The sequence below is a fragment of the Elephantulus edwardii genome, unplaced genomic scaffold (assembly GCF_000299155.1).
Source record: "Elephantulus edwardii isolate Elephantulus edwardi_28Jun2011 unplaced genomic scaffold, EleEdw1.0 scaffold00402, whole genome shotgun sequence".
Lineage (NCBI taxonomy): Eukaryota > Metazoa > Chordata > Mammalia > Macroscelidea > Macroscelididae > Elephantulus > Elephantulus edwardii.
In genome coordinates this window covers 1114914-1138642 of record NW_006400152.1, presented here as the reverse complement: position 1 = coordinate 1138642, position 23729 = coordinate 1114914, and positions in this window count along the sequence as shown.

Genomic DNA, 23729 nt, shown 5'->3' with positions numbered 1-23729 from the left:
TCTGACATACTTCGGGCATGTTGCAAGGAGGGACTGGTCCTTGGAGAGGGACATCATGTTTGGCAGAGTGGAGGGGCAGCGAAGGAGAGGAAGACCTTTGATGAGATGGATCGATTCTGTGACTGGGGTGGTGGGAATAGTGCATTTGAGATGGCTAGGTTTGCACAGGATAGAACAGTGTTTAGAGCTCTTGTACATAGGGTCACTATGAGTTGTAAACAACTCAATGGTACATAACAACAACAACAACAACACAACTTGTATCGACCTAGCAAGGACTTCCAATACAATATTGAATAGAAGTGGTGACAGTGGGCATCCTTGTCTGGAACCTGTTTGTAAGGAAAATGTTTTTAGTATATCTCTGTACAAGAGCTCTAAACATTGTTCTATCCTGTGCCAACCTTGCCATCTCAAATGCACTATTCCCACCACCCCAGTCACAGAATCGATCCGTCTTGGTTTTGGGTATATACTTTTTCACTATGTTGAGGAAATTCCCTTCTATTCCAATGTTGCTGAGTGTCTTTATCAGGAAAATGTGTTGGATTTTGTCAAATGCCTTTTTCTGCATCAACTGCTAAGATCATATGGTTCTTGTTATTTGCTTTGTTAATATGGTGAATTACATTGATTGTTTTTCTTTTTGTTGAATTATCCTTGCATCCCTGTTATGAATTCCACTTGATCATGTTGAATTACTTTTTTTATATACTTTTGGTTTCTATTGGCTTGGATTTTGTTAAGAAATTTTGCATTGATAGTCATGAGAAATATTAGTCTGTAGTTTTCTTTCTTGATAATATGTTTGCCTGGGCCTGGTATTAGGGTTATGCTCATTTTGTAGAATGATTTTGGGAACGATCAACAGACAGATGAAGAAATGTTCAAAATCACTCACTGGTAACAAGAGAGATGCAAATCAAAATGACAATGAGATACCATCTCACTTCAGTAGCAGTGGCAAAGTTTAACAGGACAGTAAGAAATAAATTTTGGAGAGAATGCGGCAAGAAAGGAATTCTTATACATTGTTGGTGGGATTGTAAAATGGTACAACCACTCTGGAAGGCAATTTGGTGCTTCCTCAAAAACTGAACATAGAAATTCCATGTGACCCAGCTATTCCATTGCTTATATTCCGAGAAAATAAGAACTGAGTCTCAAAGGGAGACTTGTACACAATATTCACAGTAGCATCATTCACCATCACAAGAACTTGGAAATAGCCCATATGTCTAACCACAATAAAATAGATTGGGAAATTGTGGTACATTCACACAATGGAATACTACACAGCACACAGGAGCAATAATTTTGTAAATTACTGCATAACTTGTGATGAACTGGAGAGCATTATGCTTAGTGAACTAAATCAGTCCCATAAGGACAAATACTGTATAAAGCCAATATTGTAGAATGAGTATGAGGATCCAAGGGGAACAGGTGGAAGCAGAGGGGTGAGGATGGATGAGGAGGTAAGGTTAATCATCGTCATAAAATTTGTTTGGAAGGGAGGGATGAAGGAAATGGAAAAGATCCAGTGTGAAAAACAGTGTATCTGAACCAGTATAAAATTTGAAAAAAATTTAAAAAGGATCACAGAAAAAGGAATTCATATAAAAGGTAATGAGAATTTAAAATTAAATAGGGCTATAAATATGAAATCTAAAAACAACAGTTATATTATTCCTGTTAAGCTTTTCATCTTGGAGAAAGCATGACAATGTAGCATTATTATTCAATTCCTATTTCACCTCCTGTGTACATTTTTGCCTGAGGAATTCCTACACATACAACTTGTGTCCCAGATAACACCTCAGATATTTGACAATACCTTTCCAGTCATCTTAAGTTGTTTTTTTAACATGCTATTGAGTCGCTTGTGTATAACAGCTCTTATGTACAACAGATATCAATCCTACTCTGTCCTGAGCCAACCTCGGCTTCTCTGACACTCCCATCTCCATTATCCCAGTCACTAGTTAATCCATCTCACCCAGAATATTCTTCTCTCATCTTAAATAAATTTTGTTAATTTGTCTTCTATGAAATTTAATCATTTATTTTCTTTTTCATGATTTTTTAAATTTATTGCTTTCTATATTTTTTCCCTGACTTTATTTTGAGTCCTACATTTCAAAGACCATTTTCTTTGATCATTTGCTTGGCTTTTGTTTTGTTGTTGTTGTTTCGTGTTTTCAGTTTGAAAATGAAAAAGGAACACTGCATGCTTTAAAATCATGGAAGGTGTGTGTCAGCATTATATCTTTTCTCAATATTCATTTATTATACATGCTGACGTGGTAGAAATAAAATCAAGCTAGCATGCCAAAACTTTATCTCATATATTTTGGGCATGCTATCAGGAGAGTCCAGTTCCTGGCCTATGTTTGGAAAGGCAGAGGGTCAGTGAAAGAGAGGAAGACCTTCAATGAGATAGGTTCACACAGTGATTGTAACAATGGGCTTAAGCATAGCATTGTGAGAATGGCACAAGCTCGGGCAAGAGCTGATATTTGGAATTACTAGAATTAGGAACCAGCTGAAAGGCATCTTATAACTGTACCTAAAATAGATATACATTAACACTCTGGAGTAGTGAATAAATGAATGAATGAAGCAAAAAAAAAAGGTATTTGAATTAAAATAAATACAAATCAATATGTTAATAAAAATGAAATGCAATATATGTTTTATTTCATATATAACTTACCCAGTAATGGGTCTAAGAGCAGAATAGAAAAGTAGGTGATAGACAAAAGCTTCTGCTCCTTTCCTGGACAATACAAAGCAAGCATTGGTAAGATATTAATTACCATAGTTCTTTAAAAGGCATTGCTTTTTCAATTAAAAATGTATCTCATCTTGATATAGTCAAATTAGTTCATTTATTCATACTAATAAGTCTAAATCCTTGGGTAAATCATTTATTTCCCTTAGTAAATAAGATAAAGGTAAAATCTGTCAAAGTAAGACACAGAAACTTCAAAAGTGACTATTTAATTGAGTGAACTTAACTTATCTTCTCAGATAACAGATAGTGAAAGCATTCATTTAATTGGAAATCTCCATGAAATAAAGCAAGACATAATGGAAAATCTATTCCAGTTTTTCATGAATCACTTGTCTTTAAAGAAAAATGAAGTGATAACACTTAGCAATTGATTTTCAGCTGTCTAATAATTTAAGTATTTGACAGGGAAAATTGTTTAACTCTGCTGTACATATACAACTCTTTACACTGAATTATTAACACGTCAAAAGTCACAGGACAAAATAAAAAATATTTCTTTAGAATTAAAGATTGTCCTAATGTAGCTATGAAACAAAGAATTCTAAATATATCTGTGAAACATCAGTGAACTCTTGTGAAGAAATATTGAGAAGTCCTGATAAGATATAAAATAAAAAACTGCCTAAACTTATTTCATATTTTATACTCTAGTTAAAGGAAAAGAATAGGTAAAATCCATATACTAAATACAAAGGAAAAAATCTTGTCATCTAAAGGGATCTTGTCAACTAAAGAGAGGTTATTTGACTGACAGTGGAGATTAAACTAATCAACTAGCTGTCCACCAACAATCAGGAGAATTGAGATGAATAATTGCTCTTTCAGAACATGGACAGATGGGGATGGTAGAACCTTTATTGGCCAAGACTACTTAGGGGAGTAGAATAAGAGAGAAAAGTTTTTTTTATTTTTAGAATGAAGTAAAAAGAGACATCCTCCTTGGCCGTTTGAGCTTGACAGTAGAAAGAGTCTGGCATGAGCTCTGAGACAATATGGAGTGATTTGAACAGTAGGGAATAGAAGAAATAGCAGCACTAAATGTCAACACAAGAAGTACCTAGAATGAGCAGAAGCAAATGTTATTTTTTGATAATCCATAATATAGACTTCTGCATCCGTTTCCCTTCTTCATTTACTAGCTCAGTACACCCGTTCAAGTTACATGAATCATTAAAGGTCTTTCATTTGCTGTAAAATAAGAATGCCAATACTAAATGTAAATAATTGTTCATTAGTCTAGGTTTGACCAGAAAACACTCAAAAATTCATCACCATCCAGCCAGAATTAACTTACAGATGATGCTCTATTGGATTTTCAGGAGATTGTAAATCACAGAGAAGGAAATTGCACATAATTCTTTCTGGAAGCTGCTGGTAGATTTGAATTGGCAGAGACTTAACCTTTGGGTTAGCAACACAATTCCCTACTGCTTAAACCTTCAGAGCTCTGTTGGCTAGAAAATTAACCTCGCAATCAACAAATGTCATTGTATGTTTTAATACAGAGCATAAACAACTCTTAGAATAATAAGTATGAAAGAGAAATCACCGCAGAACTAATGTAGGGTTTTTAACAACACTCTCTGAAGATGTCACAATTTCTGCAATATCTGAAACACCCATTGTTTATCTCCATCTCCTACAGAAACACTGGTGTTTCTTAGGAGCTCTGTACCTTTAAGCCCATTATAGAGGTCTCATTGCTGCAACATTTTATTAAACTTGCCTTTAGGCAGTAAGGATTTCCCTTCCTCAACTTTCTTAATAGACTGAAAGTGCTTCTAGTTGGCTTCTCCCAGTGTCAAAATACAAAACAAAATGAACACTTTCTACATCTCACTTTATATATGTATATCTTTATTATACATATAAATTTCTTTAATATACATATGATTTTATTCTTTTCAGAACTTATTACGAAGATAGCACAGAATAGTATACACATCAGGTTAGCTGTTATTTGGGTCACTAGGAATCCTATTTGACTTGACAGCACCTAACAACAGTAATGGATGTATGTAAAATAAAATTTCATATATTAAATCGCAATTGCACAGAATAAAAACAACAAGAGGAAACTCCCATCAAACTAGAAGACAGAAAAAAGAAACATGTCCATCATAGCTGGAGAAAAGAATAGATCTCAGTCTCCTGCTCCTTAAAAGATAACTGGATGAGAATCTTGACACAGGAAATGGGGAAAGTCTCCCATAGATCACCAGCAAGGAAGATTGCCATTGGAAAACTAAATTGGGGTAAACCTTTATTATCTTAAGTTCTATCAAGAACACCGTAAAGATAAGGAACTGGCAACATTCTACACAGGCAAGAAATTGCTTCACACATACAAAATAAATTCACATAATGTCAAGGAAGCAGCAGACAGATTCAAACTTTATGGAAAGAAACAAAATCCATCTGAAGGAAAAAAGAAAAAAAAAAAAAGCATAACAGATCACAGATCCAATTAATACCCCAGAGACATGGACTTGTATGAACTGCTACTGTGTTGTTGTTAGGTGTCATCGAGTTGAGTATGACTCATAGCAACTCTGATGACAGGAGTCTAGAGCGATGGCTACATGGTGGAGTGGACCTGGGGGAGGGTTTGTAAAATAATGAAAGAATCTTTTACTTTTCCAAGAGGGTAATGTCTGGTGGCGGGGGGAACCTTGGGAGGGGACAAATCTACAACAATGAATGGATGGAAATCCAAAGCCTCTGTAAATTTTCACTGAAATTAATAACAAATTTAAATTAAAAAAAAAGAATTAAGTTAGAGTAAGGATGCCAATGGAACCACCTTACCTCTATAACTTGATTTGTGCCACTATTAGAACCTCTACTCAGAATATTATTGCTTTTCAATTTTTGACTCATGCACTTTTAACTTGTTAGTTAAATTTGTATCTTCTAGGCTGCAACACTTCCATGATACATCTTCAAGGATATGAACATGTACGGCCAAGCACAATCAATAAGAGTGCATCTAAATTCCAAAATCAATATCCATAATAGTCTATGTGTTTCCTACTGCCAAAGGGGCCCTTTTAGAGTAGTGAGAGAAGACCTTCACCCTGAAACTCACAGCGTCCCTTTTCAGCAGGAAGTAGCTAAGAGAATACGCCATCCCCTTTTCCTTATGAAACAGGGTGAAGTCTCTCTCAAGGAGGAGTGATAGGGAATGGCAAAGGACACACTGACAAAGGAGATTAATCAGAACTGGCTTTGACAAGCACTGTGGCAATTGGACAATCAAAACAGACATTCTGGGGGGGAGGAACGAACTGGGGGGAGGGTAGAGAAAACAGTGCAACGATGAATGAAAACCCCAAATCTCTGTAAATGTTCATTAAAACGAATAAAATTTAATTAAAAAAAAAGATCTCAACCCTGTTCCATCTTGTGACATAGTCATACTTTCTGACACACAAGAGCCCATGGTGGTAGTCACTGTGTCAGTCCACCTGATGGAGGTTTTCCTCTCGTTCTCCAACATTCTACGCTCCTTAGCATTGTGTCCCTTTCTAAGGGATAGACCATTCTAGTAACATACCCAAAGTATGTGAGGTGAAGCCTCATTATTCTTGCCTCTAAGGAACACTCCAGTTGCACCTCTCCAAGGTTTATCTGTTCTTTTGGTTGTCCATGGAATGTTAAGTGCTCTTCTCCAATACAACACCTCAAAGTCATCAAATCGTTTTCTGCCATCCTTATTCATTGTCCAGCTCTCAGATAGATGCACAGCAAGTGATCAGAAAGAGTATGGCCTGAATCAAACACACCTTATTCCTTAAACTGAAATAATCATTCCTCAATAATTTGGAGAGGTCCCTAACTGCAGATTTTCCCCAGTGCAATGTTTCCATATTTCCTACTGCTGGTACCAAGGGTGTTAATTGTGTATCCAAGCAAGATGAAGCTGCTGAAGGTTTCAGTCTTCTCTATATCCATCTTGGTATTGCCTATTGGTCCAGTGGTAAGAATTTTTGGTTTTTTTTTACACTGAGATGCAATTCATACTGAAGGCTGTATTCCTTGATCTTCTGCAACAAGGCTTCAAGCCCCCCTCACTTTCAACAAGCAGGATTGTGTCATCTGCATAACACAGGTTATTGATGAGTCTCTTTCCAATTCTGATGCCACACTCCTCTTCATAGATCCCAGATTCTCATATATTTGCTATGCATAAAGACTGAATAGGTATGGACCAAGAATACAACACTGAACCACTCCCTTATCAATTTTAAACGATGCAGTGTTCTCCTGCTCTGTTCACACAACAGCCTACTGATCTAGGTGTAGGTTCCACATGACAACAATTACGTGTTCTGGGATACGCATTCTTCTCAATGTCAGCCACAACTTGTTATGATCTACAGTCAAATGTCTTTGCATAGTCAATAAAGCACAAATAAACAGTCTTCTGATATTCCTTACTTTCAGCCAGGATCCATCTCTGACATTAGCACCTATATCCCTGGTGTCATGGCCTCGTCTAAATACTGCTTGAACTTCTGGTAGTTTCCTATCTGTGTACTGTTCTAGTCATTTTTGAATGATTTTATGCTTGCTATAATTTTGCTTGCATATGGTATTAATGATATCATTCAATAGATTCCACATTCAATTAGATCACCTTTCTTCTGAAGACAAGACAGGGAAGCAAACTAAATATACTGACAAGGAGTCATATGAACTGGTACTATAGTATTTACAAAGATAGAAAAAGTTGAAACCATAAATAAAGAGGTAGAAGAATTAAAAAAAAACATTGTAAAGCAAAGAGAATACAACAAATATAATTCAAAAAACAACAGAAATCCATGAAAATTTAGTTCCATATAATGAGATCAACATAACTTTTCAACATGCTGGGAGAACAGAAAAGCAACATAAAAAATATGGAACAGAGAATATGTGAGCTAGAAGACAAGAACCTCAAAAAGAGAAACAGAAGATGGAAGGGAAAATGGAGACAGCATTAGAATCATGTGGGATAACATCAAACACCATACATGTGATTAGAATTCTCGGGGTGGGGAAGTAGCACTGATAAAACTGTGGAATACTATTTTTCCACCTATTTAAGTCATTCTTTTTCTCACAGTAGTGCTTTGTAGTTTCCTTTATAAAGGTCTTCTGGTCCCTACTTAGATTTACTCCCAAGTATCTCAATTTGCAGTTGGCTATTGTAAATAGTTTTACTTTCTTAATTTCTTTTCTGTGTCTCCTTTGTTACTGTAAAGGAATACCACTGGTTTTTGTATATTGATCATCTATCTTGTCACTCTCCAAAACTGATCCACTAGGTAAATAGCAGTCTTTTATTGTTGTTGTTGAATCGTTAGAGTTTTCTGTGTATACTCTCATATTGTCTGAATAACAATATTACCATTATTTGACATTTTGGATGTTTCTTATTCCCTTCTCTTGCTCCATTCCCCTAGTATGTCACTTCCAATACAATACTGAAGAGAAGTGGTTAAAGTGGACATCTTTCCCTAGTCCTTGTTCACAAGGGGAATGCCTTAGTTTTCTCTATTGAGAATGATGTTAGCTCTTGGTTTTGCATATAAACTTCTCAATTTGTTGATAAAATTTCCTTTATTCCTATTTTATGGAGTGTTTTAATTATGAAGGGATGTTGGAGTTTGTCCAAAGCCTTTCTGTATGAATTGACAGAATCACGTGGTTCTTTTTATTTTCTTCGTTAATGTGATGGATTACATTGATTGCTTTTATCTATGTTGAACCATAGGAAGACATTCAAATGCCCAAGAGAGACATGAAGAAATTCTCAAAATCACTGCCAATCAGAGAGATGAAAGTCAAAACCACAATGAGATATCATCTTACAGTGGCAAAGTTTAATAGGGCAGTAAGCAACAAAGTTTGGAGAGGCTGTGGAGAGATTGGAACTGTCATACACTGTTGGTAGGATTGTAAAATGGTACGAACACTCTGGAAGACAATTTTGTATTTCCTCAAAAAGCTGAATATAGAACTTCCATATAATGTTGCTATTCTGCTCCTAAGAACACATCACAAAGAAAATAGGACTGAGATCCTAACTGAGATTTGTACAGTGATGTTCATAGCAGCATTATTCACAAAGCAAGAAAGTGGAAACAGACCATGTGTCCATTGACAAACAAATGTACTGAGAAATTCTGGTATATGTACACAATGGAATAGTATACAGCACTCAGGAGTAATTATTTTGCAAAATACTATATAACATAGGATAGGCTGGAGAGCTTTATGTTGAGTAAAGTAACTTAGTCTCATAAGAGGAAAAACACTGCATAAGACAATTATTGTAAAAATAGAAGGGTTACTGGTAAAATTTGTATCCAAATCCAAAGGAGAAAAGGAAGGGAAAAACAGATTTAAGGGTTGGGAGCGGGGAAATTACAAGGTTACAGAATTTGTTGTGCAGAAGGAGGGGTAAAGCAGTTAGAAAGATCCAGCAGGTACTCAAAAAGGCAGGGTAAAGGTGGGAGTAGATCAATCATGATTAATTTTATAAAACACAACATATGGGAATGATAACTTGAAACACAATGTAAGTAATGTGTAAAATTCAATATATATAGATTAAAAGCAATGTATACAGATTTTGTATGCAGACCAATAAAAAACAAAAATAATTTTTAAAAACTACATGAAAGAGGTACTAGAAGAAACCTTTCCAGGTATCATGAACAATAAGAACATGTACATTTAAAAACAGACTAAACTCCAAAAGAAAAACATTGAGAAAATCATGGTCAAATTATCCAAAATAAAAAAATAAAAATAGAATAATAAAGAAACAAGAAAAGCAAAGAGTCACCTACAAAAGAGAATCAGTTTGATTAAGCTCTAATTTCTCAGCAGAAAGCAAGGAGGCAATGGGATGGAAAATTCAGAAGTCTAAAAGAAAATAATCGCCAGCTGAGGATCCTGTACCCAGCAAAGCTGTCCATAAAATGTGAAGGAGTAATCAGGTAATTTTCAGAAAATAAGCAACTTGAGGAATTCATTTAAATAAGACCAACTCAACAAAAAAATACTAAGGGAAGTCCTTCACAGAGGCAGCAAAGTGAATGGACCAAAGTAAACATTAACAACAGAAAAAGGAACACAGCAGAATGGCAATGATAAAATCTTGCCTGTCAAGAAATACATTTAATGTGACTAGCTTAAATCCACTAATTAAGGGAAAAGGGTAGCAGAATGGATTAAAATTAAAAATACCCAAAGGCTATAAAGATTGCCTATAAGAATAATTGCTATTGCCTATACGGAGGTTGCCTATTAGAAATATATCTGAGAAATGAAGAAAAACATTGACTGATAGGCATTAACATACTGCTCTCACCAAAGCACAGAACATCTTGAAAGAAACACAACAAAAATACAGAAAATCTAGACTATACAATTAGTCAACTCAAACTTATAAATATATTCAGGGTACTTCACCCAACTAAAACTCAACTTACTCTTTTCTCAAGTATATATGACACATTCTCCAGAATTAATCATATTTTAGAGCACAAAGCAAGCCTCAACAAAACAAAACAACAAACATTGAAATAATACAAAGTATCTTCTCAGACCACAATGACATAAAATTAAAAATTAATAATAAGACGATAAAGAATAGAAATAGCTTCCCAGTTGGAAGCTTTGTAGCACCCAGCTTTGGCATTATGGAAGAAATATAAAAGTTAATTTAAATAAATGAAAATGAAATTACAACATATCAAAATCGCTCAGATACAGCTATGGTAATCCTCAGGGTCCAGTACATAACAATATAAATGCCAAATAGATTGTTATTGTGTTGTTGTAATGTGCCATTGAGTCACCTGCAACTTTAATAAAACAGTTCTGAATCCTGCTCTATCCTGTGTCAGCCTCATTATCTCTGACACATCTACCCCCATTACCCAAGTCACTGAATTAGTCATCTCATCGAGGGTCTTCCTCTCTTGTGCTGTCACTCCACACTTCCAAACGTGGTGTCCCTCTCCAAGGACTGGTGCCTCCTTACATGTCCAAAGTATGTCAGATGAAACTTCAGAATCCTTGTGTCCAAGGAGCAGCCTGGTCTCACTCTCTCTAGGACAAACTTATTTGTTCTCTTAGAAATTCATGGTATATTAAATAATTTTGTCCAACACCACAGCTCAAAGGCATCAATTCTCCTTCTGTCATCCCTAGTCACAGCTGTCATCCCTAGGACAGCTCCCTGTCCAGCTCTCTTATGCATAGCAAGCAATTGCAAAGACTATGACCTGGATCAGGTGCACTTGAGTCTCTAGACTGACATCGTTGAAGAGACTGAGATTGTTAACAGCTTTAGTTTGCTTGGCTCCACAATCAACACTCTTGGTTGCAGCAGCCAGGGAATTAAAAAATTAAAAGAAAGTAAATACATTAGAAAAAAAGAAGAAAGGAGCAAAATAACCTACTTAATGCAACATTTCCAACAAATAGCGTAAGAGCAGCTTATATGCTAAGCATTAGAGAAGCCATTTTATATGTTTATTAGAGAAGCCATTTTGTTCTGACAGCCATTTTAAGAAATGTATGACTCAATAAATTTATCAATAATATCTTTTGCTGAGTTTTTGTGTTTTGGTACAAACTGATCCAGCTTGATTATCACTCTGTGACTACGTCCAATACCTGGCCTGAGGCCTGGACACCCATGACAATTAGAAACAATAATGACTTCCAAAGGTGAAGAAATCTCAACTGCTAACAACAATGAACTTTGTGTAACTCTCATGCCCAATCTCTGTATATAAACTCAATCTTTGCTTACCCTTGGAGTCAGAATGGTTTGGGCAGTAACTAATATTCTTTATCCATGCACTTAATAAATAAACTGTGTTGTACCCTAAATTTTGGCTGAATGTATTGCATCTTACATTTTCTGCCATAATACTAGAAAAAGAACAAGTTAAACCAAATAGAAGACTTTAGAAGAAAGAAAATCATGGAATAGAAAACAAAAAGCAACTGAAATCACGAACAACAGGATAAGGTTCTTCAAAAGGGTCAATAAAATAGAAAAACCACTAACAAATATAATAAAAGAAAAGAAACAGAGGAAAAATATAACTTGAATAGAAATGAAGGCGGTGGCATCATGAGAGAAAATTGGAATAGAATTTATAATAATGAAATGTGCATTAAATTGACCAAAATTATACAAGTGTTCAGGTCTTTCATTCATAGAGTCGCTATGAGTTGTCTACGACTCAACGGCACTAAACAAGAACAACAAAAACAACTTGGAGAGAGCTCTGTTGGCCTAGTGGATAAAAAGTTCTGGTACCAAGCCAAAGGTCGGTGATTTTAATCTGCGGCCCTCAGGCCTGGTTTTAATTGTTTTTGGTCAAATATTCTTCTAAGTGGTATAGCACTGGTCTGCCCATTTGCTGTATAGAGGTCACTCATGTTTTCTGTGATGCTAAACACTGTGTCAAATGTGATAATTGTTACCCATGGTGGGTGGACAGTGTTTAGTGGAGCTCCCTGATTAAAACAAGCTTGGAAGTGGGAGTGTCATCCACTTCCAAAATAGCTTGCCTCTGGAAATTATGAACGTGGAGAAATGATGAAAGTATTACAAGTATTCAACTCTTTTATTCATAGGGTGTCTATGAGTGGTCTACGACTCGATGGCAATTAAGAACAACAACAATAACAATTAAATGTGATGAAAAGATACACTCTGTTAAATTTTAAGCCTAAAGGAAATGGGAAAATTCCTAGAAACTCAAACCCCACAAAGATTGACACAGACAAATGTTGAATATTTGAACAGACTCATCACAAAAGAAGAGGTAATAAAAAGATCCCCCCTCCACCATCACCACAAAAAAGCGTCTTGGCTCAGATAGCTTCACAAGTGAATTCTACCAAACATTCAGAGATGTGCTATTATCAATTCTACTTAAATTATTTCCAAAAATAGAAACAAACAAAAAAATTCCAAAATTCATTCTGTATATCAAGCATAACTCTACTATCAAAACTAAGGAAGACATTACAACAAAAACAAACCAAACCAAAAACCAGAACCAAAACTGTTGACCAAATCACTAACGAATACAAACAAAAATATTTAACAAAATACTGATCAGTAAATCCAACTATATATATATCACCATGGCCAAACAGAATTAGTAACATGCAAAGATGATTCAACATAAGAAAACAATCAACATGATCTATCACATTAACAAAGCCAAGAACAAGAACCATATAATCTAACCAATTTATGTAGAAAAGGCCTTTGAAAATATTCAAAACCCTTTAGAATAGAGGGAATTTCCTCAACAGTAAAAAATATTTACTCAAAACCAACAGCGAACATCATTCTCATTATAGAAAGACTAAAGGCATCCCCCTTGCTGACAGGAACAAGGAGGCCCTCTATTACCACTTCAGTTAAATGTTGTACTAAAAGTAATTGCTGGGCAATATAATAGAGAAGGATTTAAGAGTCATTCAGACTCCAAGTAGAGATACCATTTGACCCAGCAGTTCCAGTACTGGGAATATACCCTAAAGAGACCATAAACGACATCCAAACAGATATATGCACACCCATGTTTATCGCAGCTTTGTTCACAATAGCAAGCAGTGGAAACAACCTAAGGGCCCATCAACAAACGAATGGATAGAGAAGCTGTGGTATATTCACACAATGGAATACTACGCTACATTGAAAAACAAGGAACTCATGAAATATTATTCAAAATGGGTGACCCTGGAGGACATTATGCTGAGTGAAATATCTCAGTCACAAAAGGACAAATATTACATGGTGCCACTGCTGCAGAATGATGCTGACATTGGGGTGAGGGTAGGACCGAGAAAAACTGGATAAATTATGCTTACTGCATTGAAGCCTATGCGGGAGAGAATAGTTTAAAATTAATATATTTTAGGGCATTATGATTATTGTAAGAGTCCGGAATGAGGGTTGCAGAGTGGAGTATACTTGGGTTGGGGTGGGGGTGGGAGTGGGCGGGGAAGGGGGTTGTGTACCAATGAAGGAGTTTTTCTTTTGCTTTTCAAGGAGAGGAGTGAACTGGGGGTGGGTGGGGAGAAAAGTGCAACAATGAATGAATGGAATTCCAAAATCTCTGTAGATGTTCATTGAAATTAACAATAATAATAATAAAAGAATTTTTTTAAAGAAAGAGTCATCCAGACTCATAAAGAGTTGATAAAACTTCAACTATATGCAGACAACATGGTAACATACACAGAAAACCTCAAAGACTCAGTAAAAACCTGTTAGACTTGGTGGGCTAATTCAGGAGAGTGGCAGAACACAGGATCAATATACTAAAATCAGTAAGATTTTTCTACAACAACAAAGAAAGCACAGGAAAGGAAATTTAAGAAGGCAGTAACATTTACAATAGCCAACCACAGAGGACATTTCTGGGAGTAAAACTAACTAAAGACATAAATGATCTTTATAAGGAAAACTACAAAACAATAAGAAACCTAAATGAATGGAACAATATTCCCTCTTCATGGTATGAAGACTCAACATAGCAAAAATGATCATTATACCAAAAGCAATGCACCTGTTCAATGCAATCTGAGTTCAAATACCAAACTCAATCTTCAAAGAGATAGAAATTTACAGTTTTATATGGAAAGAAAAGAAGGTCCAAATAAGCAAAGCTTTTCTGAAAAATATAAATGAAGTATGAGGCATTTTGTTCTGAAAATCTGCTATACAACGTTTGTAACCAAAACTGCATGGTATTGGTACAATGACAGAAACACAGATCAATGGAATAATTTTGAGAACTCAGAAACCAACTCATCTACCTATGGTCAATGGTTCTTTGACAAGGAAACAAAATAACAACCTCTTCAATAAATGGTACTGGCAAATTGAATATTTACCTGTAGAAAACTGAAACAAGATCGACATCTTACACCATACACAAAGTTTAACTCATTAGGGAATATAAACCTTGGAGTAAAACCTAAAAAAATAAGGATCAGAAGAGATAAAATAGGATCAAACATAGAAGTTATAGCATATTGTATAAATAGGCTTGCAAATATCGCTAAAAATGCACAACCAAGAGAGTATGAAATCAACAAAAGAGACCTTCTAGAAATCAAGTCCTGTGTACATCAAAATATTTTCTAATAGATTAAAAGAAAGTCTACATGTTTTGAAAAAAAAATATATGTCAATGACATTTCAGACAAGGGTATCATAAGTAAAGTTTACAGAATACTATTGGGATTCCCCAGGAAGAAGACTGATAAACCTGTAACAAAATTGGCAAAAGACTTTTCACAAGGGAAGGCACTCAAATGGCGAACAGACACAAGCATAAATGTTCAAAATCACTGGTAATCAGAGATATGCAACTCAAAAGAAAAATGAGGCACCATCTCACCCCAGCAGCAGTAGTCACGTTTAATGGGACAACTGCTGAAGGGATTGTCAAATGGCATAACCACTCTGGAAAGCAGTTTGGTATTTCCTCAAAAAGCTTAACATAGAAATCCCATATGATGCAAATATTCCATTGCTAAGTGTCTAACCAAGGAAATCAGAGCTAAGTCACAAACTGTGATACATACAACTATTCCATATAGCATTATAATAGCAATAAATGGTGGTAGCCCAATGTCCATCAACCAATGAATACATTGAGGAATTGTGGTACATTCACACAACTGAATACTAAGCAGCGCTAAGGAGTAATTCTTTTGTAAAGTACTGTATAATAATGGGAAAGTCTAGAGAGCATTGTTGTTGTTATTGTTACATGCTGTTGGGTTGCCTGTAATTTATACAGATCCTATATACAAGAGCTCTGAAACCTGCTCTGTACTGAGCCAGTCTCACCGACTCTAAAACACTTAACCCTATTGCCCCAGTAACTGTATCAACCCATCTTATCTGGAGTCTTCCTCTCTTGCACTGTCCCTCTACCCTAACAAGCATGAAGTCCTTCTCCAAGGATTTGACCTTACTGGCTATATGCCAAAAGTATATGAAATGGAGCTTTCAAATCCTAACTCCAAGGAGAAATTTGGTTTCATCCTCTCCAAGACAGACCTATTTGTTTTCTTGGCGCTACATGGTTTGTTCAAGACTTTTATCCAGCACCACAACTTGAAGGCATCGATTCTTCTACATTACTTAGCAATTGTCCAGCTCTCTGATGCATAGCTAGTAATTGTCCAGACCATGGCCTGGATCAGGTGCACGTTAGTCTCTAAACTGACATTGTTGCATCTCAGTACTCTGAAGAGGTCCCAGAGAGTAGATTTTCCCAGTACAATTCTTTCTTTTTGTATTTTTTTTTAAATTGTTGACTATTGGTGCCCAGAGTGTTGATTGTGAAGCCAAGCATGCTGTAACTGTTTACAACCTCAATCTCTTTTCATTGTGCTGCCAACTGACCCAGTGGTGAGATCCTTTCTTTTTTTTTAATAAATATTTTATTTTATAGTGGTTTACTTACAAAGTTCGTATACATTGTTTTTCACACCAAACATTTCCTTTTTCTTTTACCCATCCCTCCCTTCACCCATCAAATTGTGACTATGATTTTTCTCTCTCTCTCACTCTCTCTCTCTCACACACACACACACACACACATCCTCACCCCTTTGCTCCTACCCTCCCTCCCTAGGATCCTCATACACTTTTTACCAGTTATCTATTTCTACAGTAATGGTCTTATATAGTATTTGTGCTTATGGGACTGGGTTAATTGACTTAGCATAATGCTCTCCAGTCTCTCCCAAGTTAGGTAGTGAATTTAAAAATCATTGCTCCTGTGTAGTATTCCATTTGTGAACGCACCATAATTTCTCAATCTATTTGTTTGTGATTAGACATTTGGTCTGTTTCCATGTTCTTATGATGGTGAATAATACTACTATGAGCATTGGTATACAAATCTCTGTTTGTGCCTCAGTTCTCATTGCATCAGGCTATATTACAAGCAGTGGAATAGTAGAGTCATGTGGAATTTCAACTTTTAAAGAAAATACCAAATGGCCTTCCAGAGTGCTTGCACAATTTTAAAATCACAACAGCAGCCTATAAGAATTCCTATTGTCTCATATCTTCTCCAACATTTATTACTTGCTGTCCTCTTAGACTTTACCACTGCTACTGGAGTGAGATAGTCTCTCATTGTGTTTTTTATTTTCATTAAAAATATTTACAAACAGAGTGAAAAGAAAATCTACTGACTGGGGAAAAATCATTTGGCAATGCCATTTCAGACAAGGGTCTCATATCAAAAGTTTATATCCATAAAACAAAGACTGATAATACAATTACAAAATGAGCAAAAGACTTTCACAGAGGAAGACATTTGGATGACCAACAGTCACATAAAGGAAGGCTCAAAATCACTAAATCTTTGTCTTCTGGTTGTTGACCTTCAATATATATTGAAGACTGCAGTCCTTGAGTTTCTGAACCAAGCTTTTCAGGTCCTTCTCAGTTTCAATAAGCAAGGTTGTATCATCTGCCTAACGTAGATTGTTGAAGAATCTTCCTCCAATCCTGAAGTCACATTCCTTCTCATGAAGCCCAGCCTCCCGAATGATAAGTTCTACATATAGATTGAAAATGTATGGAAAAAGAATGTATCCCTAATTCACCTCTTTCCTGATTTTGAACCACACAGTATTTCATTGTTCTGTTCTGAGGACTGCTTCCCAGATCAAGTATATGTTTTACATGGGCACAAAGTATTCTGGGATTTCCATTCTCCCCAACGTTAGCATGTTATGCGTCAGAGAGTTAGACAATGACTAGGGAGGATAGAAGGAGAATTGACACCTTTGAGCTGTGGTGCTGGAGAAGAGTATTGAATGTACCATGGACTGCCAAGAAAACAAACAGATTCATCATAGAGAGGGTTAAACCAGGCTGCTCCTTGGAGGCAAGGATTCTGGGGCTTTGCCTGACATACTTTGGACATGTTGTAAGGAGAAACAGGTCTTTGGTGAGGGACATCATGCTGGGTGGAGTAGAGGGGACAGCGCAGAAGGGGAAGACCCACTATGAGGTGGATTGATTCAGTGACTAGGGTAATCGGAACTGGTGTGTCAGAGGCAATGAGATTGTCACACGATAGAGCACGGTTTAGGACTGTTGTACATAGGGTCGCTATGAGTTGCAAACAACTCAACAGCACATAACAACAACAACAACAACGTTAGCAACAATTTTTTATGATGCACACAATCAAATGCCTTTGCATAGTCAATGAAACATTGATTCTGTGTAAAATAACTTTGTCTCAGTAGGACAAATATGGCATAATACTTTTAGTGCGCAAGTAGAATAATAATTGAGAAAGATGTGTATAAATTTTCTAAAATGAAAGAAGAAATGAATAAGGTAATGGGCAAGGGGACTAAGGGAAATCACCAAGATAGCAGAGACTACTGCACAGATGTGAAAGGAGCCAAGGAATAAGAAAGATGCAATGTTGTTTGTTATATGCCATTGGGACTCTTGAGAATCATAGTGACCCAATGTACAACTGTCCTAAATCCTGCTCTATCTTGTGCCAATCTTATTGTGTCTAACACACCTACCTCCTCCCCTCATTATTTCAGTCACTGAATCAATCCATCTCATCAGTAATCTTCCTCTCTTGTGCTGTCCCTTGGCCCTCCCAAGCATGATGTCCCTTTCCATGGACTGGTCGCTCCTTGAAACATGTTCAAAGTATGTCAGATGAAGCTTCAGAATCCTTACCTCCAAGGAGCAGCCTGATTTCACCATCTGTAGGACAAATCTGTTTGTTCTTCTAGTAGTCCATGATATATTCAGTACTCTTCTCCAACACCACAGAGCAAAGGCATCAATTCTCCTTCTATCATCCATAGTCATTGTCCAGTTTTCTGATGCATAACAAGTAATTGAGAAGATTATGGGCTGGATGAGGCACACCTTAGTCTCCTAAGGTCATCATTGCTCTTCAGTACTCTGGAGAGGTCCCCGACAGCAGACTTTCCCAATGCAATTTGTCTTTTGATTTTTTGGCTGCTGGTACCAAGAGTGTTGATTGTGGAGCCAAGCAAATTGAAACTGTTAACAATTTCAACCTAATCCCTATCATGATGATGCCAATTGACCCAGTGGTGAGAATCTCTGCTTTCTTGATGTTGAGCTTCAAACCAGATTTAAGGCTCCAGTTTTTTACCTTCTTCAGGAAGTGCTTCAGGTCTTCCTCAGTTTTATCAAGCATGGTTGTGTCATCTGCTTAACGTAGTTTGTTGGTGAGTTTTTCTCCAATCTGGATGCCACATTCCTCGTCATAGAGCCCAGTTTCTTGCAAAGATTCAATGGTGTTTTGAAAAGGCAAGGTAAGGCTAGGTATGGATAAAGAATATTTATTTATATACAATACTATGTATATGAATAATTATATAAAGCACAATGGACATGAATAAAATGCAATGTAAATTAAAGATTGTATAAAACACAATGAATAGGCATAAAAAACTGTATATAAATGATTGTATCCAAACAAAAATATGGGGAAACAATTTTTTTTAAAAAAGGTATTTGCAGTGAATAAATCATTGGTGGTGGTGGTGTTAGGTGCCATAGAGTTGAGCACAACTCATAGCAACCCTATCAACAAAAGATGTGAACACTGTTCTATCTGGCACCATCCTCATACTTCCTGACGTGCAAAGCTAATTGCAGCAGTCACCATATCAGTTCACCTGGCTGAGGGTCTTCTTCTCCTTCTCCAAACCTCCACCCTTCCCAACATCATGACCTTACCCAAGGTATAGCACCTCCTAGCAACATGTCCAAAGTATGTGAGGTGAAGTCGCTTCATTCTTAGCTCCAAAGAGCCCTCTGGCTGCACTCTCTCCAAGACATATCTGTTTGCTCTCTTGGCTGTTCATGGGATGTTCAGTGCTCTTCTCCAACATCACACCTCAAAGGCATCAATTCTTTTTCTGTCATCCTTATTCATTGTCCAGGTCTAGGTTGCATAGCTGGTAATTTGAAAGACTATGGCCTGAATTACATGCACCTTAGTCTTCAAACTGACATCACTACTCCTCAATAATTTGGAAAGGTACCTAACTGCAGCTTTTCCCAGTGCAATGTGTCTCCTTATTTTCTGACTGATGGTACCAAGGGCATTGTTAATTGTGCATCTAAGCAAGATTAAGCTGCTGACAATTTCAATCTCCTCTCCATCCACCATGACACTGTCATTGTGTTCCTGACATTGAGATGCAATCCATACCAAAGGCTGCATTCTTTGATCTTCTGCAACAAGTGCTTCAAGCCCTCCTCACTTTCAGCAAGCAAGGTTGTGTCATAATCATGAAGCAGATTATTGAAGAGTCTCCCTCAAATCCTGATGCCACACTCCTTCTCATAGAGTCCAAATTCTCAGATACTTTGCTCAGAATATAGATTGAACAGATAGGAAGAGAGAATACAACTCTGATGCACTTCATTCTTAATTGTAGACTATGCTGTGTTCTCCTGCTCTGTTCACACAACAGCCTCCTGATCCTGATATAGGTTTCATCTCTCACGCTTTGGGTACATTTCTAGAAGAGGCATGGTCTTGGAAAGAGACATTATATTTGGGGAGTAAGTGAAAGGAAGACACTCACCCCACACACCCCCGTAGCCTCCAGATGGACTGACACTGTGATGGCAGGAATAGGCTCAATAGCATCAGAGTTAATGAGGACAGAGTTCAGATCTGTTGTTCATTAGGTCGCTATGAGTCATACTTGATAGTACATAACAAGAACAGCACGGTGTACATAATAGCTCATAGGTATCACAAATGGCTAAAGACTCGACTAACAATCAACAGGGAAGTTTCTAGAACCCAACCAGAGACATCTTAGGGGCAAAACAGTATGGATATCTGCTTCTGAAAGATGACAGTTTTGATATCTTATGCAGCATTGTTCTACACTGATGTCCTTGGGATGATCAAAAGTTAGAACACACTCAGCAGAAACTAATACCAACATCAACATCAATGAGAAAGAAATCTCTAGTAAGTGGCAAATAAAGGAAATCAATACTAAAAGAAGTTACCAGAAAGTGTCACATTAAGTGCTTAAAATGCAGCAAATATGCAATAGATGGAAAGTAATATGAATATGATAGAATACTGTCTACATAAACATAAATCTGTTGGTTTGCTCCAATATGTCATTCTACTGAAGAGATTAAAACAATGACCCAGGACAGAAAGCAGGAGACACAATCAATGATGAATAACAACATGGATTTTCTCATGTTCAGGATCTGTTGAATAGCACAGTAAGATAGTCAGATGAGGGTATCATAGTTGAAATTAATTTCAAGAACTGTTTGCTATGAGATACAATAAAAATAAAAATAAGAAAATGATCTCAAACTTCTCGCCAAAAGGAAACAGTACAAAAGTGGTTGGAAATGTTCCCAGAGTTCCATGAGTCATAAAGCTGTCCTCACACCCCCTGTGAGGTTAGTCATTGGGAAAGGGGTCATAAATCAATATAGTCACACTGGAAGACTCCCTCTGGGAAAGTGAAGAGGAAGAATAAAGGCCTAAACAGTGCCATACATCAAACCCATGAATCTAGGAACAGGGTTGTAAAAGATGCATTTATGATACAAATTATTCCAAATGGCCAAGGAGGCCAAATGTTTTCTGCATGTTTGCTATCTGCCATAAAGCACACTGTGACCATACATAAAACATTGGCATACTTTGCCTAGAAAGTCTGTCTTGTTTATTCTACAGCAGTCTTTTTTCTCATACTTTATCTATTCAAACTTGCCCATGCAACTTTGCAGCATGCCGTTGTTCTACGCACTCTATTCACACAAAAACATTTTATTCACTTCTGCTCTCAGGCCTCTGGATGAATGAACATTAATGTGGTTTTTCCTGACAGGATTTGACACTTTTCACAGTAGAACAAAATGCTATTAAATCAGATTAAACTGGATAGTAACTTCTGATAAAGTAGGGGGAAGATCTGACTATTCCTCATGAGATGCCTTCAGAGTTCTAGTTACTATTCTGGTACCTGATTAAGCAGTGAGTCTAAGTTACTTCCCTAAATTTCATGTCAGCTTGTCTTTGCCTGTAGAATTGAACATAAATGCCTCATAGTGAATTTAAAGTTTCTTTATGACTTGTCCTCAATTCACCTTCCTGATATACTTTTTAGTATTAATCACAAACATTATATTCTTCAGGAACATTTCTTGTTCTTCTCAAACTAATATTGCCTCTCTTTACATAAAATGTCTTTTCTTCTCTTTTATTAAACATTATGTCTTACTTTTGTCAAAATACTGCTTTGTAACAAAGCACACTGAAACCTTGGCTGATAATGGTCATTACAACTATTACTTCTTTCTTTTATGAAGACTAAAGAGAAAAGTGAGTTCAATGAGAATATCCAGATTACTTACTTGTCTGTTTGTTTTGGCTTTTTTTCTACATTCTCTGTTCTTTTTCTGTAAGCTATACTATACCATTGACTGCCAGGAGACCATACAGATCTATCCTGGAGAGGGTGAAACCAAGCTGCTTCTTGGAGGAAAGTGAGGCTCCATCTCACACACTTTGGGCACATGGCCAGGAGGGACCAGTCCTCGGAGATGAACATCATGCTTGGAACGGTAAATGGACAGCACAGGAGAGGAAGACCCAGGATGACATGGATGGACTCACTGAATGTAGAAAATAGGACTAGGTCTGTTAGACATGATGAGGTTGGCCCAGGATAGGGCAGGGTCCAGAGCTAATGTACATAGTGTCACTCTGAGTCTCAGACAACTCAGTGGCACATAATAACATCAACAACACAATAATCTGGTGATAGGATGATCTCATTGTGGTGTTTCAGCAAATGAACTGCCATCATCTAGTAGCTGTTACCAGATCCCTGGAATTCAATGAAATTCTTGGAGTAAACATTCCAAAAGCACTAAGGTAGAACCTGAATAAGATCCCTTTCATCTTGCGCCATTGGTCAAAGAAAATTACACTGTTAGGGATTCCAAAAGAGTAAAAAAAGAAGGTGTTAAACCTTTTGAGGCCTAACTTTATTTGAAATTTTCTACTGGGTAAACATTGTCATAACAGCTGTCAAGAAATCAAAAGACATGTTGTGTTGGGAAAATCTGCTCTCAAAGACCTACTAACATGCTAAATAACAATTACATTGGTGGACATAATCCAAGATATAATTTTTTTATTACTTTCTGTGCATCTGAAAGATGAACAATGAATAAAGGGGAGAGAAGAAGAATCATACCTGTGAATGTGGTGTCAAAAAAGAGTGCTGAGTAGCTCAGGAATTTTCAAAATAACAAACGTGTTTGTCCCGGAAGAAATGCAACCAGGGTGCTTCTTAGAGGTAAGGATGGTAAACTTTTGTCTCACATACATGAGACGTAGAGTCAGAAGGGACTAGTCCTTGGAGGGAGACGTCATGCCAGAAAAAGTATAAGGTCAGAGAAAGAGAGAAATAAGACAAGATGAATTGACACAATGAACATAAGGGTAGACTCAAGTACATGACAGACAGACAGTGAGTATGTCACACAGGTGACTCATAGTGACCCTATGAAGGAGAGTCCTGTGATAAGCTATTATGGAAGTGGATGTCACTCTTCCTTCCAAGCTTGTTTTAATCGGGAGCTCTACCCCACTCTCTGTCCGCATTGGGTAACCAAACATTAATACATTTGACACATCAGTGTCACAGTGTTCAGCCTCACAGCAACCACAAGTGACGGCAACTTGCACACCAGGGCTATACGACCTAGAGGAATGTCTGAACAAAAACAATGAAAGACAGGCCCAAGGGCTACAGATTAAAAGTCACCCACCTTCGGCTTGGTAGC